This window comes from Anopheles coluzzii, chromosome 3 (genome assembly GCF_943734685.1).
Source record: "Anopheles coluzzii chromosome 3, AcolN3, whole genome shotgun sequence".
Taxonomy (NCBI): domain Eukaryota; kingdom Metazoa; phylum Arthropoda; class Insecta; order Diptera; family Culicidae; genus Anopheles; species Anopheles coluzzii.
The window spans coordinates 4,400,686-4,419,854 of NC_064671.1; the positions used below are offsets into that span (position 1 = coordinate 4,400,686).

General features: G+C 46.3%; 1 protein-coding gene across 2 annotated transcripts in view; it reads right to left on the reverse strand.

Annotated features, from left to right (window-relative positions):
* The window catches only part of LOC120956700 (ATP-dependent RNA helicase glh-2), a 376,118-nt gene that overhangs the window by 215,049 nt on the left and 141,900 nt on the right, over window positions 1–19,169 (reverse strand). The window lies entirely within an intron of this gene.

The following is a 19,169-nucleotide window of genomic DNA, read 5'->3' on the forward strand; positions in this document are numbered from 1 at the left end:
CTCCAAACGACTTCACTTCGCTATGCAGATTGGCTGGGCTTTTTCTCGCTATCGATCCAAACTTCTGTTTTATTGGCATTGGCTAATCATGTTTTCCCTTCCTCGTGCTGTTACCTTTCTCTCGTTCACAGCCTCTCGAAATGCTCCACAAGCCTCGAAACTCCTGTGAAGAAGTAAGTGCCGAACGCTGTGCTCACTGTTGTTGCCCAATCCGGCCACTAAATGCTACCGTTTACCGATCCGGAGGGGCTCCCTCCCGAAATGCTGTAAATTCCAGTAGCAAAGCCAGTGGCGATTGAAAACATCCACCGAACGCGGTGGGGAAAGGGAAGAGGAGAACGAAGAAAATTTGAATATAATATTCCAAGTGCACCCCCATTTCGTAAGCAGCGGGCAGTCAATTAATCAACGCCGGTTGAGCTCAACCGTGTGGCGAGAGCCTCACAATTCGAGACAATAGCATTTCGGGGCGGTGAAGGTGTGCACTCGGTGTGCCGTCCAAACCAGCTGGGGTGAGTTGTTGAGATGTAAAGAAAACCGAACCGATACAGTTGATTTTCTGCAAAGTCAAGATGGGAGTACGGAAGGGGAGGAAAAACCTTGCCAAAGGTGTGTGAAATGGAGAAAAGCACTCTCGTGTAGCTTCTGTTTTGGTGGTCGGTTTGTTTTTCGAGAGTGCCTTATGAAATGCACCCGTGGTAGTGTTTGCTTTTGGTTAACCAACACAAAACATTCCAGCACGAACGCTTCGCGAAGGGTGCGAGCGAATGAAGCGCCTCTTTTTGTGGATGGAATTGCCAGTAGCAAATTCCTGAGGGGGGTAGAGTTGGCGATTTGCGCCTCGAATTGTGCTCGAATTGAAGGATGAAACTGTTTTGCCTGCAGCGAACGATCGAGTGTCCACCATTTTGTAATTAATAAGATCACTCGAGGGTCGAGGGTATAATTAGCATAAGCAGATTTTGGAGATGGAAACGGTCGACTAGAAAGGGAAAGGTAGGTGATGATGATGATCACGATCGCTCAACAGTCTGTGTAAGGTCGTTAGCAAACAAATGCAACTTTGATGTAGTTGATGGGCTTCATGGTATTTGCCAAAATGATGTGATTGCAATCATAAGTCTGGCAATACGATCTTGATAGTTTGCAACTCCTTTTTGACTCAATGAAACGTTTTCATAGTGCCGATCTTTGCCAATTTTCGACAGCTTTTCTAGAACACCATTTCCTTTCCACAGTTTCACCACAGATCGCATGTTGGAATGACCAGTCGCTCCACCCATTCAGTCTTTCGTGCCTTATACCTTATCACGTCGTGTGGATCGGAACGGAAAAAGGTATTTCCTAAGCACACCGGCTCGATGCACACCGATATAATCAAACAAGCAAAACTATCCCAATGGCAAACGTTTATGCTTAATGATTAACCGTTTAATTAACAAACAAAGTCTAATGAGACCAAACCTAGCGACGATGCCGGGCCAACCGAAATCCGGTATGAATTTCCCCTCTTTCCCGGAAGCAAATGTAAGGTGGATTTTTGGGTAGAGCCGAAAGAAAGATACAAACTGGCAAGAGTCTGTTTGAATCTGCTTTGCTTCCACCTTCATGCCGGACGTTTCAGTGGAACGTTTGGACCGCACCCTAAAACCTCCCTAAAGCAAGTAGAAAGGCATCGCTGATGATGACGGCATTGATGATGATGGCAAGGATGATGAGCCGGTGCTAAACGGTTTCTCTCTGTCTTTGTTACGATCTCTCCCTCTCTCTCCCTATCTTGCTTCTCCCAACGAAGGGTCAGCAGCCGGCGCGGGGGTCGAGATGATTAATGGAGTGTAATGGTTTATTCATGGTGGACATAAGGCAGCGAATTTGGTTCTGATTTAATTAATTGGACAGCATATTTAGCTGCCTTTGTTTCCCGAGTTGGTTATGATGGTTTTGGGCTTTGGTTCGGATGGTTTGCATTCGTGGCGAGGGTCTGATTGAATTTCCTATCGAGTGATGATAATGTGTGGCATTAATCAGAATCAAATGAGGTCCCGAGCGCCTGGCGGGAAGGAACGATTATGAATGATTTGCTTCATTTACCAGCATTTTATTCCCAAATATACCCAGCCAGTTATCCCTGAATAATGGATAAATAAATAAAACCTCATCTTTAAATACTTTTTTTAGCTCTCCTCCTCTGATTTAAATCCACTTTAGCTGAGAGCATTGTACATGTTGTTCAGAACGCGTCCCTTATTCTTTCATTACCATACTTGACCCAAGTAGCAAACACTTTGGATTGTCATTATCCCGGCGTGCCCATATTACATCCCACCGTGTGCGCTTATTGAACGATTCGTTCCAGTTTAAAGACTCGACTCACTCGAACGTTGTCCAGCACACAATCAATATGCAACCCTAGATGACAAGCCCGTCCGTCCATGCTTTAGCGAAACATTTGCAGTCGGATTTTATTACGCTCAACCCATTCCCCCCATCCCAGCGAGCGCATCCTGTGAGTTGGAGAATTTCAATTAAATTGTTTGAAATTGAACTCCCGGGGGCGTACTGCGTTCAGGGTTGAATGAAGCAAATCCTTTTTGCATGCAAGCGGTAGTGCTGCCGAGAGTGGACACTATCATTTTCATGGTAAAGTGAATGTTTCAAACTGGATCAAGTGGAGGAGTCTGTTTGAATATTATCGAGCATAAAACGTGGCTTTATGCATTTTCGCTCGATTGTTCAATCCGGCATTCGTTTGGGATTGGAAAGTAAATTGATAGTAAATAAGCATTTTCGTTGTGGTGCTGTTGTATACTAAAAATAAAACACCGTTCGCCCGTTCTCACTTCCTTCTATGAGCACGCTCAAAATCACACTTCAAGAACACGTTCACTTCCGGTGGCAGTATTACTCACGAGATCACCGAAGCCGACGACATTTGCTAAAGGATGATTATGATCGTTCGCAGCCTTCGCAGCAATCGTAAATAAATCCGTAAACTCCATCACCATCAGCCCCCCCCCCCCCCCCCCACCAACAGAGTGCATTGTGTGTCCGACAAAAAGGTGACACCAACCAAACCCAAAACACATCATTCGACACACCATTTCCCGAGCGTTTGCGTTTGTGTGCACCTGATTCGAACATCCCTTAACCCGATCCTGGCGGGATTAGAAGTCGGCGGTTTTGCAAGGGAATAATCCTAATTTATGTGCCCACTTCCTATCACAGCCAACCACAACAACAACAGGCGGAACGACAACAACAGAGGACCGCATGCACAAAAAGGTAGAAAACGACCTGCGAAAACAGGCCCCAGAAATGTGATCATTTCGCATCGATAATCTTTTGCGTTGACGTTTTGCTGCTGCTGCTCCGGCTCCGTGGTTCGGTGTGTTGCGAGAGGCCAGAGCAGCCTCTCGGCTTTGGCTTGATTGGTTCACGGATTTCCTTGATCCGATTGCGGGGCTACCGTTTCTTTTTGCTCCGTGTGTTTGTGCTCTGTTGTAGGCTGATTCATCAGTCCCCGGCCGTGGAGTCCGCAAAACGGTAGCAATCGGTACAGTTGTTCCACTTTGCATACCACCCAGGTCGTATCGTCGTATCGGGCCCCGGTAAAGCTATTTTGGAATAAATTTGCCGCTCTTGAGCACTTGTCCTCCTTTCGTGGGTTCGTCGGTGGAGGAATCGATTTATTTGCCGGAGTGGAGTGGCAACCAACGGGGCTGAATGATAAACGGGAGCGAGATTCATTAGGGAAGGGATTTCCATGGAGCTTAGTTGGTGGTTAATAAATTTGCTCATGTAGGAGAAGTAGGTGAGATTTGAGTGTTTTAGTAGAAGAGTCTTTCTATTATTTCATATTTTCATCTCTTGTGACATTTGCTTCTTCGCTCTCAACTTGTTTCTAAATATTCTAAAAGCCCCTGACGTCTGTTAATTAATCTCTTTCGTCTTTTGCTTCCTATTTTCTGTCTAAACATCTATTCCCCGGAGAGTCGCTCGTCGTCGTGTGGCAAAATAGATTCTTGCCCCTTGTAAGTAAAGCATTTTTTGCGAGTCATCTGCATGCTCTTTTCATTCACATCCTTTCTCTTCTGTCATATTTTTCCTTTATTTTGATCCCATGCTCAAAACAATGCTCAAGACAGGTAGCAAACGGTTGAAAGAGTTATTAGAGTTAGAGTTGGAGACAGTCTGGAGTAGTGTTTACAGGGTAGAAAGGATTAAAAGTCTATGGAATGTGAGTTGAAGCCATAAAAATAGAACAATTCAGTAGCACCATTAATTTTACCACACTTTAAAGAAGATCATTTTTCATTTCTGGGATGGTTTTATTTTGTTTTGTTTTGTAATATTTATAAACAATTCTGAAGAAACACAAGAGAAAAGGGTTTTCAGTAGAGGACACACACATAGCATTCATATCTTCATAAAATATTTTATCTGTGAATATTTTGCATTCTTGGAAGTGATCGTACTTGAATACGCTTGACTGGAAAACAAATCTCACTACAACAAATCTGTATAAAGAAGCATTAAGTTCAACACTATCAATATCACACGCAGAAGCTATCAAACGCACATAAAACGTTCCATCTGCCACGAAACATCAGCGGACAGATTAATCATTCGTCATCGTCGAGTGGCAGCAGGAATTCTTTTCATGCTTCCGCTTCGTATTTGTCTCTGCCACTGCACCACTTGTCCAAGCAACAGCTTCCCTATGCAATTCATCGCCCCCTATCCCCCTCGCCCGCTCCATTCGGCGCGATTAGTGGAGACACTTTGGCTAATTAGCTCAGGAAAATCGCTTCCATGCGGCGCTTTTCACGACTTTTGTCACAAATTTCCATCGAATTCGGGAGCGAGCAAGGGAGGTTTTTCGCTTTTGATCATCACGGAGCTGTCCCGCGATCCTCCTGGAATGGCCTGCGGTGTGTGCGCGAGGGGAAGGAATAATAAAGCACGAATTCCAATCGCTTCCCGCGCAAGAGCCACTTTGTTTGTTTGTGTTTTGTGTTTTCCTTCTAAATTAATTACAGCGCTGCCTTTTCCAGTCGATTTAGCCACCCCCCCCCCCCCCCCCCTGGATTTCCCCTTAGATTGTCGAGCGATCGCAGTCGCAGAAGAAAGATGAAAGAAATCACCAGCACAAAGGAACGCCGTTGCGCACGAAGGAGGGTACGTTCAATTTCCAAATTGGAGGCCACAGCAAAACGGGAACTTTATGGATGATGAGCCGACCACTCGTCAACTGGCTTCTCATTAAGTGTGCACGATTTGTCTCATTATTTTCACCGTCGCTTCCGTCCTCGGCGGGCTCCCGTGCGCTTGGTGTGGCGTTTTGGCCCGTCTGTTAGCACCGCGCGGTGCCTGTTGGCGGCTCATTAGCGACAAAATTGTGTGTGTGAGTGGAGTGTCACCGGGGGGGTTTTTTTTGCCCCTCTTTGACTGTGTTGTTGTTTAGTGGGCAAAACTTCAATAGTGCGCACAGCTCGTGCTAATTTCGCCATCCATCCATTTGGTGGATGCTTTTTTGCTTTGTTTGCGCGGTTTACGAGTATGGGTTTTGCTAAACGCCAGCCTAATTCCTTCTCACGCAATGGATCGTTGGCAATTCAATCGTCACCTAAGCAGCGGTAGAAAGAGCAACAAGGGGACATTCTGCATCGAAATGAAGTAAAGAGTTTGCTTGCGGTGGTGCTGGTCGGAAAGGTGGCGAAAAGTCAACGAGTACTTCCGTCACCTGTCCGGGAGTGTGTATGATACGACGAAGCGGATTTTCTCACCATCCGGCTGAATTGGTTGAGAGGACAGAAGGAGGGGGGGGAGGGGAGAGAGGTGAAGAGCGACAAACACGGGGCGTACCGCTCCGTTAGTAATCTGTCATTAATTAGTCAGCGCACGTTTCAATTCAACCTCCGCAAAACTGCACACCGCAAACGACACAAATGACAATCTTAAAAAAGCCAAATACACGACCGGCTGTCTCGATATTTTTGCCACCCAAAAAAGGAACCTCCCGACGCACTCACACACACACACACACGTACGATCGTGACGGTCTCGATTCCGATTCCGAGGACACAGATAAGCAACACACACTCGCGCCGCTTTATGGTCATGACAGTACGTCCGCCACAACACGACTCTTCGCCGCCTTCCTACCATTCAGCGAAAGTGTGAAGAAAAATTCCGTTAGAAAATGCAATCCCATTGCACAGCGGGAGAAAAAGAACAAGACAAGAAGAGAAAAAAACAACCGCAATTTTCCCGGGAAAAGTGCTTTCCATCGCGTCTCACGGGCAGTCGGCGCAGGCGGCATTTTGCGCAAAAGGGGATCCTGCGCCTCCGTTCAGGCCCACAATCATTTGCTTCAATTAAAATTACATTTCACGTGCGGGGTTAGCGCTAATTAGAAAATCTATATCAAAAGACTAGAGGCGGGCGGTGGAATAGGGAGTTTGGGCAAGGAGGGGGAGCAGGAATTTTATTCAATGAAACACACATACATCGTGTGAGATCGTGTGCGCGTTTGCTGTACGTGTACGATTGTTGTTACGAATGATGCCGGTGGGAAGGAGCGCGACATAGATTCCTTCAAGCGATTGCTCTGTGGGGCTGATTTTTCTGTCAGCAGAATCAGATGACAAACTGATGTGAAGCTGACGTCAAAAAGGGATTTCTACATGCAAACAAATCATACTACAAAACTCATAATCACCACAAATGGTGCAAATTTGCAAACTACCTTCATTTGTCTCAATTTGCTGGCAATTCTAATCTTCGCTCTTGCCCTCTTCTGTCATTAAATCAGCATCAGCCGGCGGTTTGTTTGGCAAAACGTCCCAGCAAAGGTGCGATCGCTTGCGGGATGATTCAAGCCCGAAAATGCGTTTCCCATCAAAGCATGCACTGGACCATTTTGCTCACATTCCTTTCTCATCATCGCGCGGCCGGATGACGCATCCTGACGAATCTGTGCTCATCAAAAATTGCAACCACAAGCGTTTAACGCCATCAAGGCTAGCGATGGTAAAAGAAGAAGGAAAAATAACCCCAAAACCGCTTCATCCCCGAAAAGCGATCCACCAGCGATCCCCATACGATCGATCGGTCGTAAACATAAACACAAGCCAACGCGCGGAGTCAGTGCACAACACTGCCATGGTAACGCGCATCGGCCAGCTCGGTCTAACTCCAAAAACGCCAAACACAGCACAGCAAGCGAGGGAAGACAGCAAAAAAGGGCCAAATGGTTTTCTTTTACCACTGTGCCCCATTATAAGGGAGCGTGGAAAGGGAAGCGAATGGAGGGGCGGTGAGAAAAACATCAACTCTAGCAGGCAGCTCAGTTACTCAGGGGGGGGGGTGGAGAGGGGAAGTGGAGTGGAGCGCTGGCAGTAAGACGAACGGGTGTCGAAGCAAAGCAAAGCAAAGAAGCAAAAATCGACGTGTGTGGTCCTCATTTCTCTCACCATAGCTCGAGCTCGAGCTCGTTCGAACGATGGGCGAAAGGGGTGAACATAAGAGAGAGAGGGTAAGAGGGTGGGAAGCCTTGGCGCAGCTCGCGATCGCACTCGTGCGGTGTGTGTGCGCTCTGCGTGTTGTCTTTTTCGCGCTTCACCGTTTTCTGCGCAGCCTCCCGCTTTTTGTTGCGTCTGCGAGGTTTTTGAGCTCGGCGGTTTGTCCTGCTCTTTTAGCTCGGGTTGGGCCAGTGGATTGCTCTCGAAATGGCACGACGAAGCGGGGGACAGGGCTGCTCGCGATCTCTCGAGCGGGATGTGGGGTGGATTTTGCCTGAAAATGACTGGGCGCACTCATGAGCGTGGCGGCGTTCGGCGTGCGAGGGTTTCAAGTGATCGTTGGGAGTAATGTATGCATTAGTGTACCGTGTGCCATATAATCATTACACGAGAAGAATAAATAAACGATCGCTAGCATACTTTTACGAGTGATTTACGCTGGTGTGCGTTTGTGTGTTTGCGTGCGGTAATTGATTTGAATTTAAAGACGCTCGTTCGACGTTTGCTGCAGCTCTGCGTTTATCGGGTCTTTGATATTGGGAATTTATTCGGTTAGAAAACGTGATGGAAAGTTTGTTTCCCCATAGCCTCATAATGAGCATCATTTAGCCGATTACGACTCATCTCATTACACCTCTGCATTGTTTGATCGTGTCACCCCGCTGATGCTGGTCTATATCTACCCTCCTAGTCTCCAGCCCACTGCTCATTATCGATAGCGTGATGGTGTATGTAAGTGAACGATGGGGAAGCATTTATCAAGCCACTCCCCCACTTCCTTTCTTCTACCACCATTTGTAACATTCAGCAGTTCTAGGCGACTGATGAATGGGCCCACAGATAGACGACTGCTACTAACGACAACCGAAGACGACCGACCGAACGACGAATGCATCAAACGCATGCATCCAAGCGCATTGCCAGCAGAAGCATCAACGATCAACGATCGTCGTTTATTTTTATCGTCAAACGTAAAATAAATAATAACTCCCTAGTCCCTCTTGATCACTCCCCGTTCACCATCGGCACGATCCCGCCTGGGAAATGGGATGGGAGCAAATAAATCTACGAAAATCGGTACATCTCATCCTCATCGCCGGCCCGTTTCCGATGCGCTCAAAAAGGTTGTCAAAGTTCCGAGTATGGATGGGTCATGTCAAAAGTGAGCTGCCCGAAACGTCAAAGATCGGGAACGGTTTTGATCTGTATGTGTTTCAGTGGGTCAAGAGCAAGCAGTGACACTTCCGGGAGAGGGAAATGGATCGGTTTCCACTAAATCGCTTCCAACTGCCTGAAGGTTTACGTCTGATGGATGGCAATTAACGCACAAGCCGAGGGAATATTCACAGAAAATGTGTAAATTAGTGTGTGAAATATTGCTTTCCGATAAGCATAAATAGTGATGTATTTATCAAGAAGCTTACTGCAAGGAAGTTCCAGAAAGCTGTCCTCACTATTGGTAGGGAAGAGGAAAAAACGTACATCATTGGAACTTAAAAACAGAAGAAAGGCATTGAGATATATTGAGATACACTTCTGCCAGGTATCCGTCAATGTCGATCCATTTTAATGGCTTTCCAAGGTTAGGTTCAGCCCGAGTTTGGACGATGAGTGAAGGATTGCACCGATGAGACATCGTGAAGATTAATTGCGGGTCACTGCAGCCGAAAAAAAACGACACAACCGAACATTTTGGAAGCTTATTATGAGCTCTTTGTTGCCGGAGACGAAAGTGATTCTTTGAGGCGTTGATGTTTCGCTAGGGCACTGTTGAAGTGTAAGCTATTTGTCTTGCTAGATGGATCCGTAGTTCGAGTAGGGTAGATTAGCTCCCGGTCACGAATGATGCAGGATTAGGCAAGGCACTGGCCTGACCTTTCAATAGCTTTGAAGGTAATGAATACATTTTTCAAGCGAGTTATTTGAGGGTTTAGGCTGTGAAACAAGGAAGCAAGTCATGTTGAGGAGGAACGATTTAAAGAAATTTTAAATTTTACAAAATTTAAATACAAAAATTGGTCACAATAATGTTTTTTTCTCAATAAAAATGATCTTCAAAAAAACTTCTTAGCTCCTCTTGCTCCTTCAACTTCAAATTTGAAGTTTTGGAAATTTTGCAGTCTTAAACCATAATTGAATGCACAAAAAAAAAAACACCGTCACAGAAACAACCAACCAAATGGAAGGAGAAAGTAAATACAAGTGCAAAACAAAATTGAGATAACGAGGCAACGGTAACGGGAAAATGGTCGACATCGACACTGTCCTTCCGTCGGTCATGTTCGTTCTTGCGTGAGATGGTGCTAAAGTAAATGGCACTCGTAGCATAGCGTTCAAACATTCGGTCTTAATTTGCAACAAAATGGTTCAACTCATTTGTAAACACAAGACAAATAAATTAAAGTGAAACAAATATTAGAATATGTGGAGGATTTCCTGCTTCAAATGAGCAGAAAGAGTTGCGCTGTAATAAATTCAAAACTCCCTCACTCTTAAAGCCAACCTTTCAACAAAAAGGCAACAACATAACCGTCAAGATCACGAACAACCATTTATTCATTCCAAAAGCGTCCCTTAGTATATCGTCCTTGCCTTTTTGTTCTCCACTTCACTGTGATAGCTTCGTAAGTCATATCGATGGTTAATTAAATTGACCAATAATTAACAACTCTATACTGCCGCACAGCGCAACCGGCCCCCGGGGGCAACAAAACGGCACAGTGATTCGCGTCCACCGATAAGCCCGCGGTAATGATATATTGAACGTCGCCCATCTTAATAAGTTGTCATTTCAGTCGCGTATCGTTCGTTACCACACACCACCACACTGCCTGCTCCCCCGGACCGTCATCGTCGTCGTCATCCGTTTTGGCCAAGAAGGCGATCGAGATACGAACGTGCGATAGCTCGCGATGGACTGTCGCGGCCACAGAAGGGTTTGAGAAGATTACATTTCAAGCCTCGAACCAACACAGCCAACACACGGACGGACAGAACGGAACGGAACAGACAGAGATTTCGCTTGAATTCTCCTCGACTCGTACCGTGGTGGCGGGTTTTTTTTGTTAATTAATAATATGTTAATTAAAAGTCACCTCTCCGATGTCACACGATTGTCAAAACAAATTCCCTGCGCCCTAATCTGCCCGCCCACGGGTATGACGACGACGAATGCACCGAAAAAGGAGCAGAAAGCGAACAGAAACATGCACAACACTTGCACATAACAAATGGCAACCGATCGTAAATGGGATCCTGGGAAAAAGGCATTTCGCAACCCGACACACACACACACACACAATGGCCAGATCTTCGCAGTTCATTATTCTTGAGCGCGCAATGGGACACGTCTTTTACGAGCTGCCTGGCAGTACCGTAGATGGCCATCGGCCATCAAGAACGATCGGTGTAGGAGTGCCACATTAACACACACACACACACACCCGCTAGGAAACGAGATGCAGCGGCAAAGATAGGGATGCAAATAATACGGCCCCGGCTTCCGTCCGGCAAATTGTCCTTTCCTGCACGTCCAGGTGTGATGACGCCCATTTGACCATTAATTCTTCGAAAGGCTGACGATGATGCAGCGGATGATTACTCGATGCCGCCTGGACCACACCAACCACGCAAACGGCGACGATCACCACCACGATGATGATGATGATGATGATGATGTATGATTATTTTATATGTGTTTGGCCCACCGCGAACCCGGTGGCTGCAAAGTGGCCGAAGAAGCAGAAGAAATAATTTTATCTTCCAACAATTATACTACAACTCACTTCAAGATCGTTCAAGAGTGATGCGAGCGCTGGGTAAGACTGGGTGGGCAATGCACGCTGTATCGCTTAATAAAGGCCGTTCCAGCGGAGGAAGGCGTTCGCTATTTAAAGCGAAAAGAAATGGATGGCTGGAGAGTACTTCCTTAGCGAAGAGGAAGAAGGTGAGCAATCTCGATGGGGGATGGGTTTAAATTAATCATGCATGCAATTTATCGCCACCCGCGTACCTCTCGATCGTGTCCTTCTGGAGGTGGTTGTGTTTGCGCTGGAGTTGCATCCTGGGGAGTAGCCATTTTGCGACTATTTCACTGAGTAAAAAACTCCTTTAAATTAACTCTTTTATTTTCAAAAACCTAACTTTATGTCATTAGATTGCGTCTTATGATCACTGAATGATCAATCATCATATATTCGTATATATAAATTTAATTTATAAAGTTGCCATTCGTTCATATATAAATTTTGAATACATCATCAGTCCGGCTCAACCCATCCGGCGCCATATATCTCAATTAGTGCATGTAAATTCATAATTGTTCAACAGCTCAGCCGAACGACGCCTTACGAATCGGCACACACCGTACAATACGGACATCGAGCACGGTGGTTTCATCGCGGTAGGTCGAAGCGATGATCGTAAAACAAGCTCGCAAGCTCCCCAAAAGCTGCCACAAACGAAGCAGCGACCCGCAAAAGACCATCGTAAAAATGTCCAACGAAAACTCAAATCAAACCTCCCCAACGCCCAATTGAATGCTAGCGAGAGGTCCATACTGCCTCAACAGCCATAAAGCTGCCAACTCAAACCCAACAGCCCGACCTGTTGATGAATTGCTGTCATTAGGCATTTCTTCCCTCCTCGTTTTTGACGATCACAAAATTTATTGGCACGAAAAATCAATAATAATCCACCCCGTGAACCCTCTCTCTCTTCCTCTCTCTCTCTGGGCCTTGGGGCGAGCCCATAGCGATCGAAAGGTTCGATGATCGCTTGTTGCAATCGCGCACATCAGCAGAGATGATCGCGCCACAGCAAAGCATCACTGCCCGAAGACTTATCTCTCGTGTGGACTGGACTGGCCCCAAATGGGCTTCACTCACAGAAAGAAGGAAAAAACGGCAATCAAAGTTATTTATTTGAAAAGCGCGATGATTCAATCCGCAGCCTTTCGATGAAGCAATCAAATTCGGAGTTTTTCGGATGGGGAGAGAGATATTGAGATGCAGCGGGCGTTCGAAAAGGAAGACGCTTTTAGACGGTTGAAATTAAATTTATCTCATATTGTCAAGCTTATACGAGATAAATTAGGCATCTAAAAGAGACTCCAAAGAGAGAAGAGAGATGTGTTTGAGTCGGAAGGGAGCTGCAAAAACCGCGTGACGTTGCATGATGTTCGTCGGAGGTGTCTTTGAGAAAGGAAGATTATCATTATTGGTTCGATTTCAATTAAGCTAATGATCGTGCAAACGATTTCCAAACCTGCTCAAACATTCACTGTGTCATCTGTGTCACATCTGTGCGATTGCTTAGTCACCGATTTTTAACTGCATTCGGAACCCAAATGACCAGTCAACGCAACCTAACCGCATCCGAGCGAATAATTGTCTGCTTGATTAATTATCGAGAATGCAAAGCACACAACCACCGCTACACACACACACACGCTGTAAACCTGCACCGTCATCCGGTTGTGTGACTGCAAGGTTTGTTTGCGCCAAACGCAGAATCCACTCTACTGCTGCTGCTGCTGCTGCTGCTGCACAACCAGAGAGATGCAGATCTTTTCAAAGCACAGAAAGCGAAGAGAATCCCAAAGACCGACAAAATAGCCGAGAGGAACGCCAGCATTCTTCGCCCGGCCGGGGACGGTTCGCGGAGTGGAGGCCGGTCGAGGAATGAATTATTCACTTAATTAAATGTACATGCACTTTTTGATTGTTTGCATAAATATTTATTATGTGTCTTTGTAAACAGCCGCCATTAATTAGCCGCCCCGTCGGTTCTTGAGGCCGCGCCGAGCCGAGGGCGATGCGGCGCGGGCAAAACAAAACCAAAAAGCAAAACGAGAGCAACGTGAAGGCAAGGAGTGCGCATAGGCACGCAAATAGTTGAGCGGCAGAATCATTTTTCGCATTCGTTTTGTTTGCTGAGGAAGGGGGAAAGAAGGGGATGGTTTTTCACGAGAAAACTTCCCCGTTTCTGTCGGTGTGCGGAAACAGGAAGGAAGGAAAATTTCCTGCGCTAGAAATGGAAAATTTATCATATTTCGCGAACATTCCGTGCTTAATTAGCCGACGCATACTGTCGCATGCTGTACGGTGAGCAGTAAAAATGTTGCATTTTCATCGTTTGCAGATTTACGATGGTGACAATAAATCATGCTTTATTGTATCCGTGGTCCGTTGCCCCATGGACCAATAATCGCTGCCGGGAGGGGTTACTCTCGACCTAACACTCTTGACCACTCTTCGCTCGCTTATCATATTCTAATCGTTTGTTTACCTTTCTCATTACGCCTCGGGTTTTCATCTCCCTCCCTACTTGATCACACCAAACGATCGAGAGCTTGATTTGCATTAGAACGATCTTTCGTCTCCACTTTCGCAAAACCAGGGAAAACCGGGCACAAAATCCCAACTCTCTTTCTCACTCTCTCTCCCGTTCACGATCGCGATCTTGCCCGTGTGCTGACGATGTAACTCAACTCCCAACTCCCAAAGCAGTTCCACTTGCTCCCCCTTCCTCCTCCATGGTTTGCAATATTACGGCCACCTCTTCTCAGTTGTGCGCCGTAATGCCGACTGCTGTTCCTGCTGCCACTACTGCTGCTGCTGCCGCTGCTGTTGCTGCTATGTCGTGTAATAAAAGAGTGATGCCCGCGGACCACCCAAGACGCTCGGCTCAAGAGCGCTGCTCGGCTGCTTGGCGAAGCAGTTGGCGCATGACGCGAGCCGTACCAAAAGACGCAAAGCAATGGGTAAAGGGGGGAGTGGGAGAACAGGAGCGGAGCAAAACACTCGCGAGAGTGAAGGAGCAGCATAAGATAAACGGAACAGAATTCAACCCATGTCACTCGTACGGGTTCTTTTCCAAAACGGCAACGGCAAGGAGGGTGTGTGTGTGTGTGTGTACGCAGATCGTGCCAAGCATCCCCGGCTCCAACACCCTCCATTGCCCTCCAACAGCAAAGGATGGTTACAAGGAAAATGCATGCAATGATGCTAGCGGGCGCGAGCGCGATCGTTCACAAACAGCACACACCGTTAAAGGATTAGCGTCGATTTTAAGCCGTTTTATGAATGTATTTACTTTTATCGGGGCTTGGGGAGGATTTGATGCAATGGACGATGGATTGTTTTGAGGGAGCAGAGAGAGAGAGGGGAGTTTAAGCTCGATGGATGACTGGACACGTTCGGTTCATCAGATCTGGATGGATGGATGTTTGGTGAAGCGATAGCCCTCCGAAGACCTCTGAAGCATGTTTGATCTACAAATCGGGGTAGAATGTAGCGTTTGGGAGGTGATGGAGGACCAGGTAGAAGGTTGTGGAAGCTTTTTGCGACAAGGATTTTACAACCGAGTACGGAATAAAGGTTTCATGAAGAATGACTGTCGCATTTTGCTAATTTTATTGATCATAAATAAAATAAAATAATATAATTTCGATGTTTATGACAACAATTCTTTAAAAAATGTCATACTGTTCAACACAATTTGTGTCACAAAACTCAAACAAATCCTCCTTCACGATCATTTCGCACTCGATCGTTCGATTTCTAATTAACCCTCTAGGGGAGGAATGTTTGCCTTTTGCTGGGTTTCCATTTCAACATATTTAGATGTTTATATTATGTTTATTTTGATTCTTTCTCCTCTCTCTCTCTCCTTGTTCTCGCTTACCCCACTGCTTCTTCCACCAGACAAGCAGCGCGAGAATGTTGATGCAACTGGCACCGAGGGACCAAATTATTCAAAACAAATCCTCAAACGTCAGCTTAACGCGAGCGTGTCCATCACGGGAACGCGAGCAGAGCGACTTGAACAACACCTTTCAGGAGAGACCAATGCAAATTTCAGTGCATTTCTGGTGCAAACTGTTGCACAGAACCGGGACGCCCTTCTTGCTCTACCGTTCGGTTCGATCGAAACGTTTGCCGCTGTTGCATTTAAAGATGGATAGACTGATCTTCGGTAAGCTGGTAGATTATTAATAAAATCTGTGTTTCTTTTTGCTTATTTTGACTGTATGAGGATAGGAATTACTTCATTAAAGAAGTGTTTGGGCATATAAGCATATCGATTGAATTGAAGTACGAAGGTGCTTGCTCTCCATATGATGTGTCTTATAAATGATGGTTAAAATCATCCTCAAAAACGCACACTCGCAGTACAATTGTTTTCCTAAACGATCAATCTGTTAATCAAACAGAATTACAGACCTTCCTTACATCCTTAATCAGCCTTTCCTTCGCTGACAGAAAGCCCTAAAGACACACCACACACACACACAGCCTTCGGTCACTCATTAGTTGCGTTTTGCTTGTGTGAAGTGTGAAGTGAAGAGCAAACACTGGCCACTTGTCGACGCCTGGCCGCATGGATGGACTGCCCGGATCGGTTGGGCCTCGGCCCCAAGCGGGATGAGCCCTCACGACTACCGGTGCCACCTTGAATTATTTACTCGCAAAACAGCGCCAGCGTCCACAGGCCTTTGCAAACACACTTCAACCCGGCTTCCGTCGTTCCTTGCTGCAGCGACTAATTGGCTGTGGCCACCAGAAAAGGGTCACCATCGCCATTGGACCGCGTCCGGTGTCTCTTCTGGTTCGTGTGTGCGTGTGTGTGTTTAAGTGTGTATGGCTGTGTCGAACTGGCGGTAATCGTGCGTGGCAAATTGTCTAAACAACCGAACCCCCGAAATGATCACTAATTAACATGTAAATGTGATGGACCACCGGGCGCACCCCGGGGTGGCCGCCGTGCGACCACGGGTGGACAAGCGTGTTCGTCGTGTTTGGCGACGTTTTATCGTTGGCGACCCGGGTTTGTCGCCGTGGTCGTGTCCGTCGTCGTAGCACGCGGTAATCGGTAGCAAAGTGACACCTAAAAGCTTTTAAGGCGACGATCGTACACAGGCGAGCGATCGTGCGAGCGCTTTGGAAGTGCTGTTGTAGCGAGATATGGGAGCGTGTGTTGGGGGCCAGTGTGGAAGCAATGTAAGATAAAGGGGATTAGGAAATGCTTTATTGGTTCAATAGAATGATGTATTTTGCCGTACGTTTTTAAATTTCAACTCAAAGCACTTATGCTTCATTAGCGAATAAATTACATTCAAATAAACAAATCGACATTTCTCAAGCATGTAAACAGTGATGTAATACGCAATGCGAGGAATTTATTATGATCCGAGTGTAGTTTTGCCGAGAGCCTTTTCACTATTCAAAACGAACCGACCTTTTCCCTTCCTTGCTGTCGGTATACAAAAAGAGAAGAAGGCAGGCAGGAGAGGGTGTGTGCGTGATAAAATTATTAGTCATGAATTTATTAAGCCTCGCGTTGCTAGAAAACAGTAATTTATCACGACACCATTCTCCACCGTCACCAGCGCCACGTCGATCGGTGTGCGGTGGTGATCTACCGCCTAATCCTAATCTTATGCAACGAAAAGCCGCTTGGCAGTGCCGCTCCCAGCTTTCCGGGGCCAACTTCAAAGGGTAGATTCGACGACTCTCTGTGTATACACACTCTCTGTGTGGACTATGGTTCGCTTTTCAATTAGATCAAGAATGGAAACCGTTCGTTTCGTGATTTCTTTCGCTCCGGATACCGCACGGACCGGCGTGCGAAAGAAAGGTCTGCGTTGAAATATGACACCCGGTCCCTTCGTCGCCCGCTCCCAGGTCCCCGGCCAATTAAATGCTCCAGAAAGCCTGACACAAGGATTTAGGCTATTGAGCCGAACGGGCAAACAGGCGTGTCTTGTGTGCAAAAAAGGGGGCACGGTACAACACAGCAACAATTATCCAACACCCTCGTGCAGCATCGTGCACAAACTGTACCGACCGTGCCGTACCAGGATCTTTCCTTCTAGTGTTGTAGCCTTTCAATCCTCTATCTTCCTCTCTCTCTCTCTACATGGTGATATATAACTATATCACGCGCAACATAATCACATTAATATTCAACTTAACAACACTTCGCACAACGCTTTTTCCTTCTCCGCGTGACGCTCCCAGTCGCCCACGAACCACAAACAAAAGCCAATCGGTCTAGTATCTAGATCGAAATGGGGGGGGGGGAGAGTACTCCCTCGCTGGTGGGTCATTTGTTGCACACACGCATACTTACACCATTCCAGCGCGATCTGCAACCTATCTGCTCGAGTGCATCTTGTTCAGCAGGGTGATGCAAAACGGCAACAAAAAATGGCGAGATTCGCTTCGTGTTCACAGCGATACACGCAGCGACGAACCTCATAAATAATTCGTTATTAAATTAACGCCTCTAAGCGCTATGATTTAAACAATTGAATCATATATTTGTTAAATGATTACACGATTTTGCTTGCATGGTACATTTACGACCCCGTGCCTCGTTCTCGTCCCATTCAATACAGAAAGAAGGAAAGGGAGAGGTCGCTACACAACACATGAAAGACATTCCGTTTTGTTGAACCGTTTTGCATTAACCTATGTTTATTTATCCATTGAACGATGTATGTGTGTGTGTGTGTGTGTGTGTGTGTGTGTGTGTGATTTGGTGTTGTGATGGAGTTTTTCTTTTTATTATTTCCCCCTCGATCACCACCTCCAGTATGATTCATTTTACGCGATCGTGGAATCATAGATCGCACTGCACCTCCCAATGTACTGCATTTCCCATTCTTTTCTCACCACTTGCATGCACACAGAAACATATTTTATCATTGATTTTATGTTGTCCCCCCCCCCCCCCACCCTGTTGCTAAAATTGTAGCCCCGTTTAGCTCCAACACGGCCGCATGTGTATGCGCTTGTAAACGCAGTGAAAAGTGTCCATTTGTTATGTTTAATGTGCTGTTTCACATCGATTTCACACCGCCATCGGGATCGCGGTCTCGATCTGTTGCCCGATCGTGCCTGATTTCGTGTTCGGCTGGGGCCCCAGCGTCGAGGCAAATGATGGGTGACGAGCTGACGAGCCGATTTTACAAGCGTGTCAAGCGCGGAATGAACTTTGCCTTTTCGTTGGTCAGCGTTGGTTGAGGCGTTGTAATCGATCCGCACCACCGATCGACGTGATGATGGGTTATGATGATGCGGGGAGTTGTGCCTTTTTTTGATGGAAGAAGAAAAGACAATGACTCATAAACAGTTTTTTGGGTTAATTGGGTAGTTTGCTTGCTGCAACACAAAAATGAAGCAATGAAATTTAATGTCCCCGGGGAGGATATTCAACCTTCAACCGCTCGTTCCTTGTACAATGCTAGGCTTTGATTGTTCCTCCCGCCGATTAGGAGCATTCCAGGTTAAAGCATGGCTCTATTAAAAGTATAATGAAATCGTTACCCACTAAACGCCGGCCATAAATCGTGAGCAACGAAAAAGCAAAATGGATTCCCTCGAAAAAGGCGCACGTTATTGCGCTCGTTCGTTGGCTGCCGCTTTGCTATAAAAGAAAGTCGTTCAGATGCATAACAAACAAGCTGTAATAAAACGTTACCTTCATACACTTTATCTTTACATTCCACAAATATGAACATGCCAAAACGCACTCCATGTAACGTTGGGCCTTTCGGGGCATAATTAATCACGCACTGATTTTTGGTTTCTTTTTTCTTCCACGCACGCTCTCTGCCCTGGGTTGCGCTGGGGGTGAGAG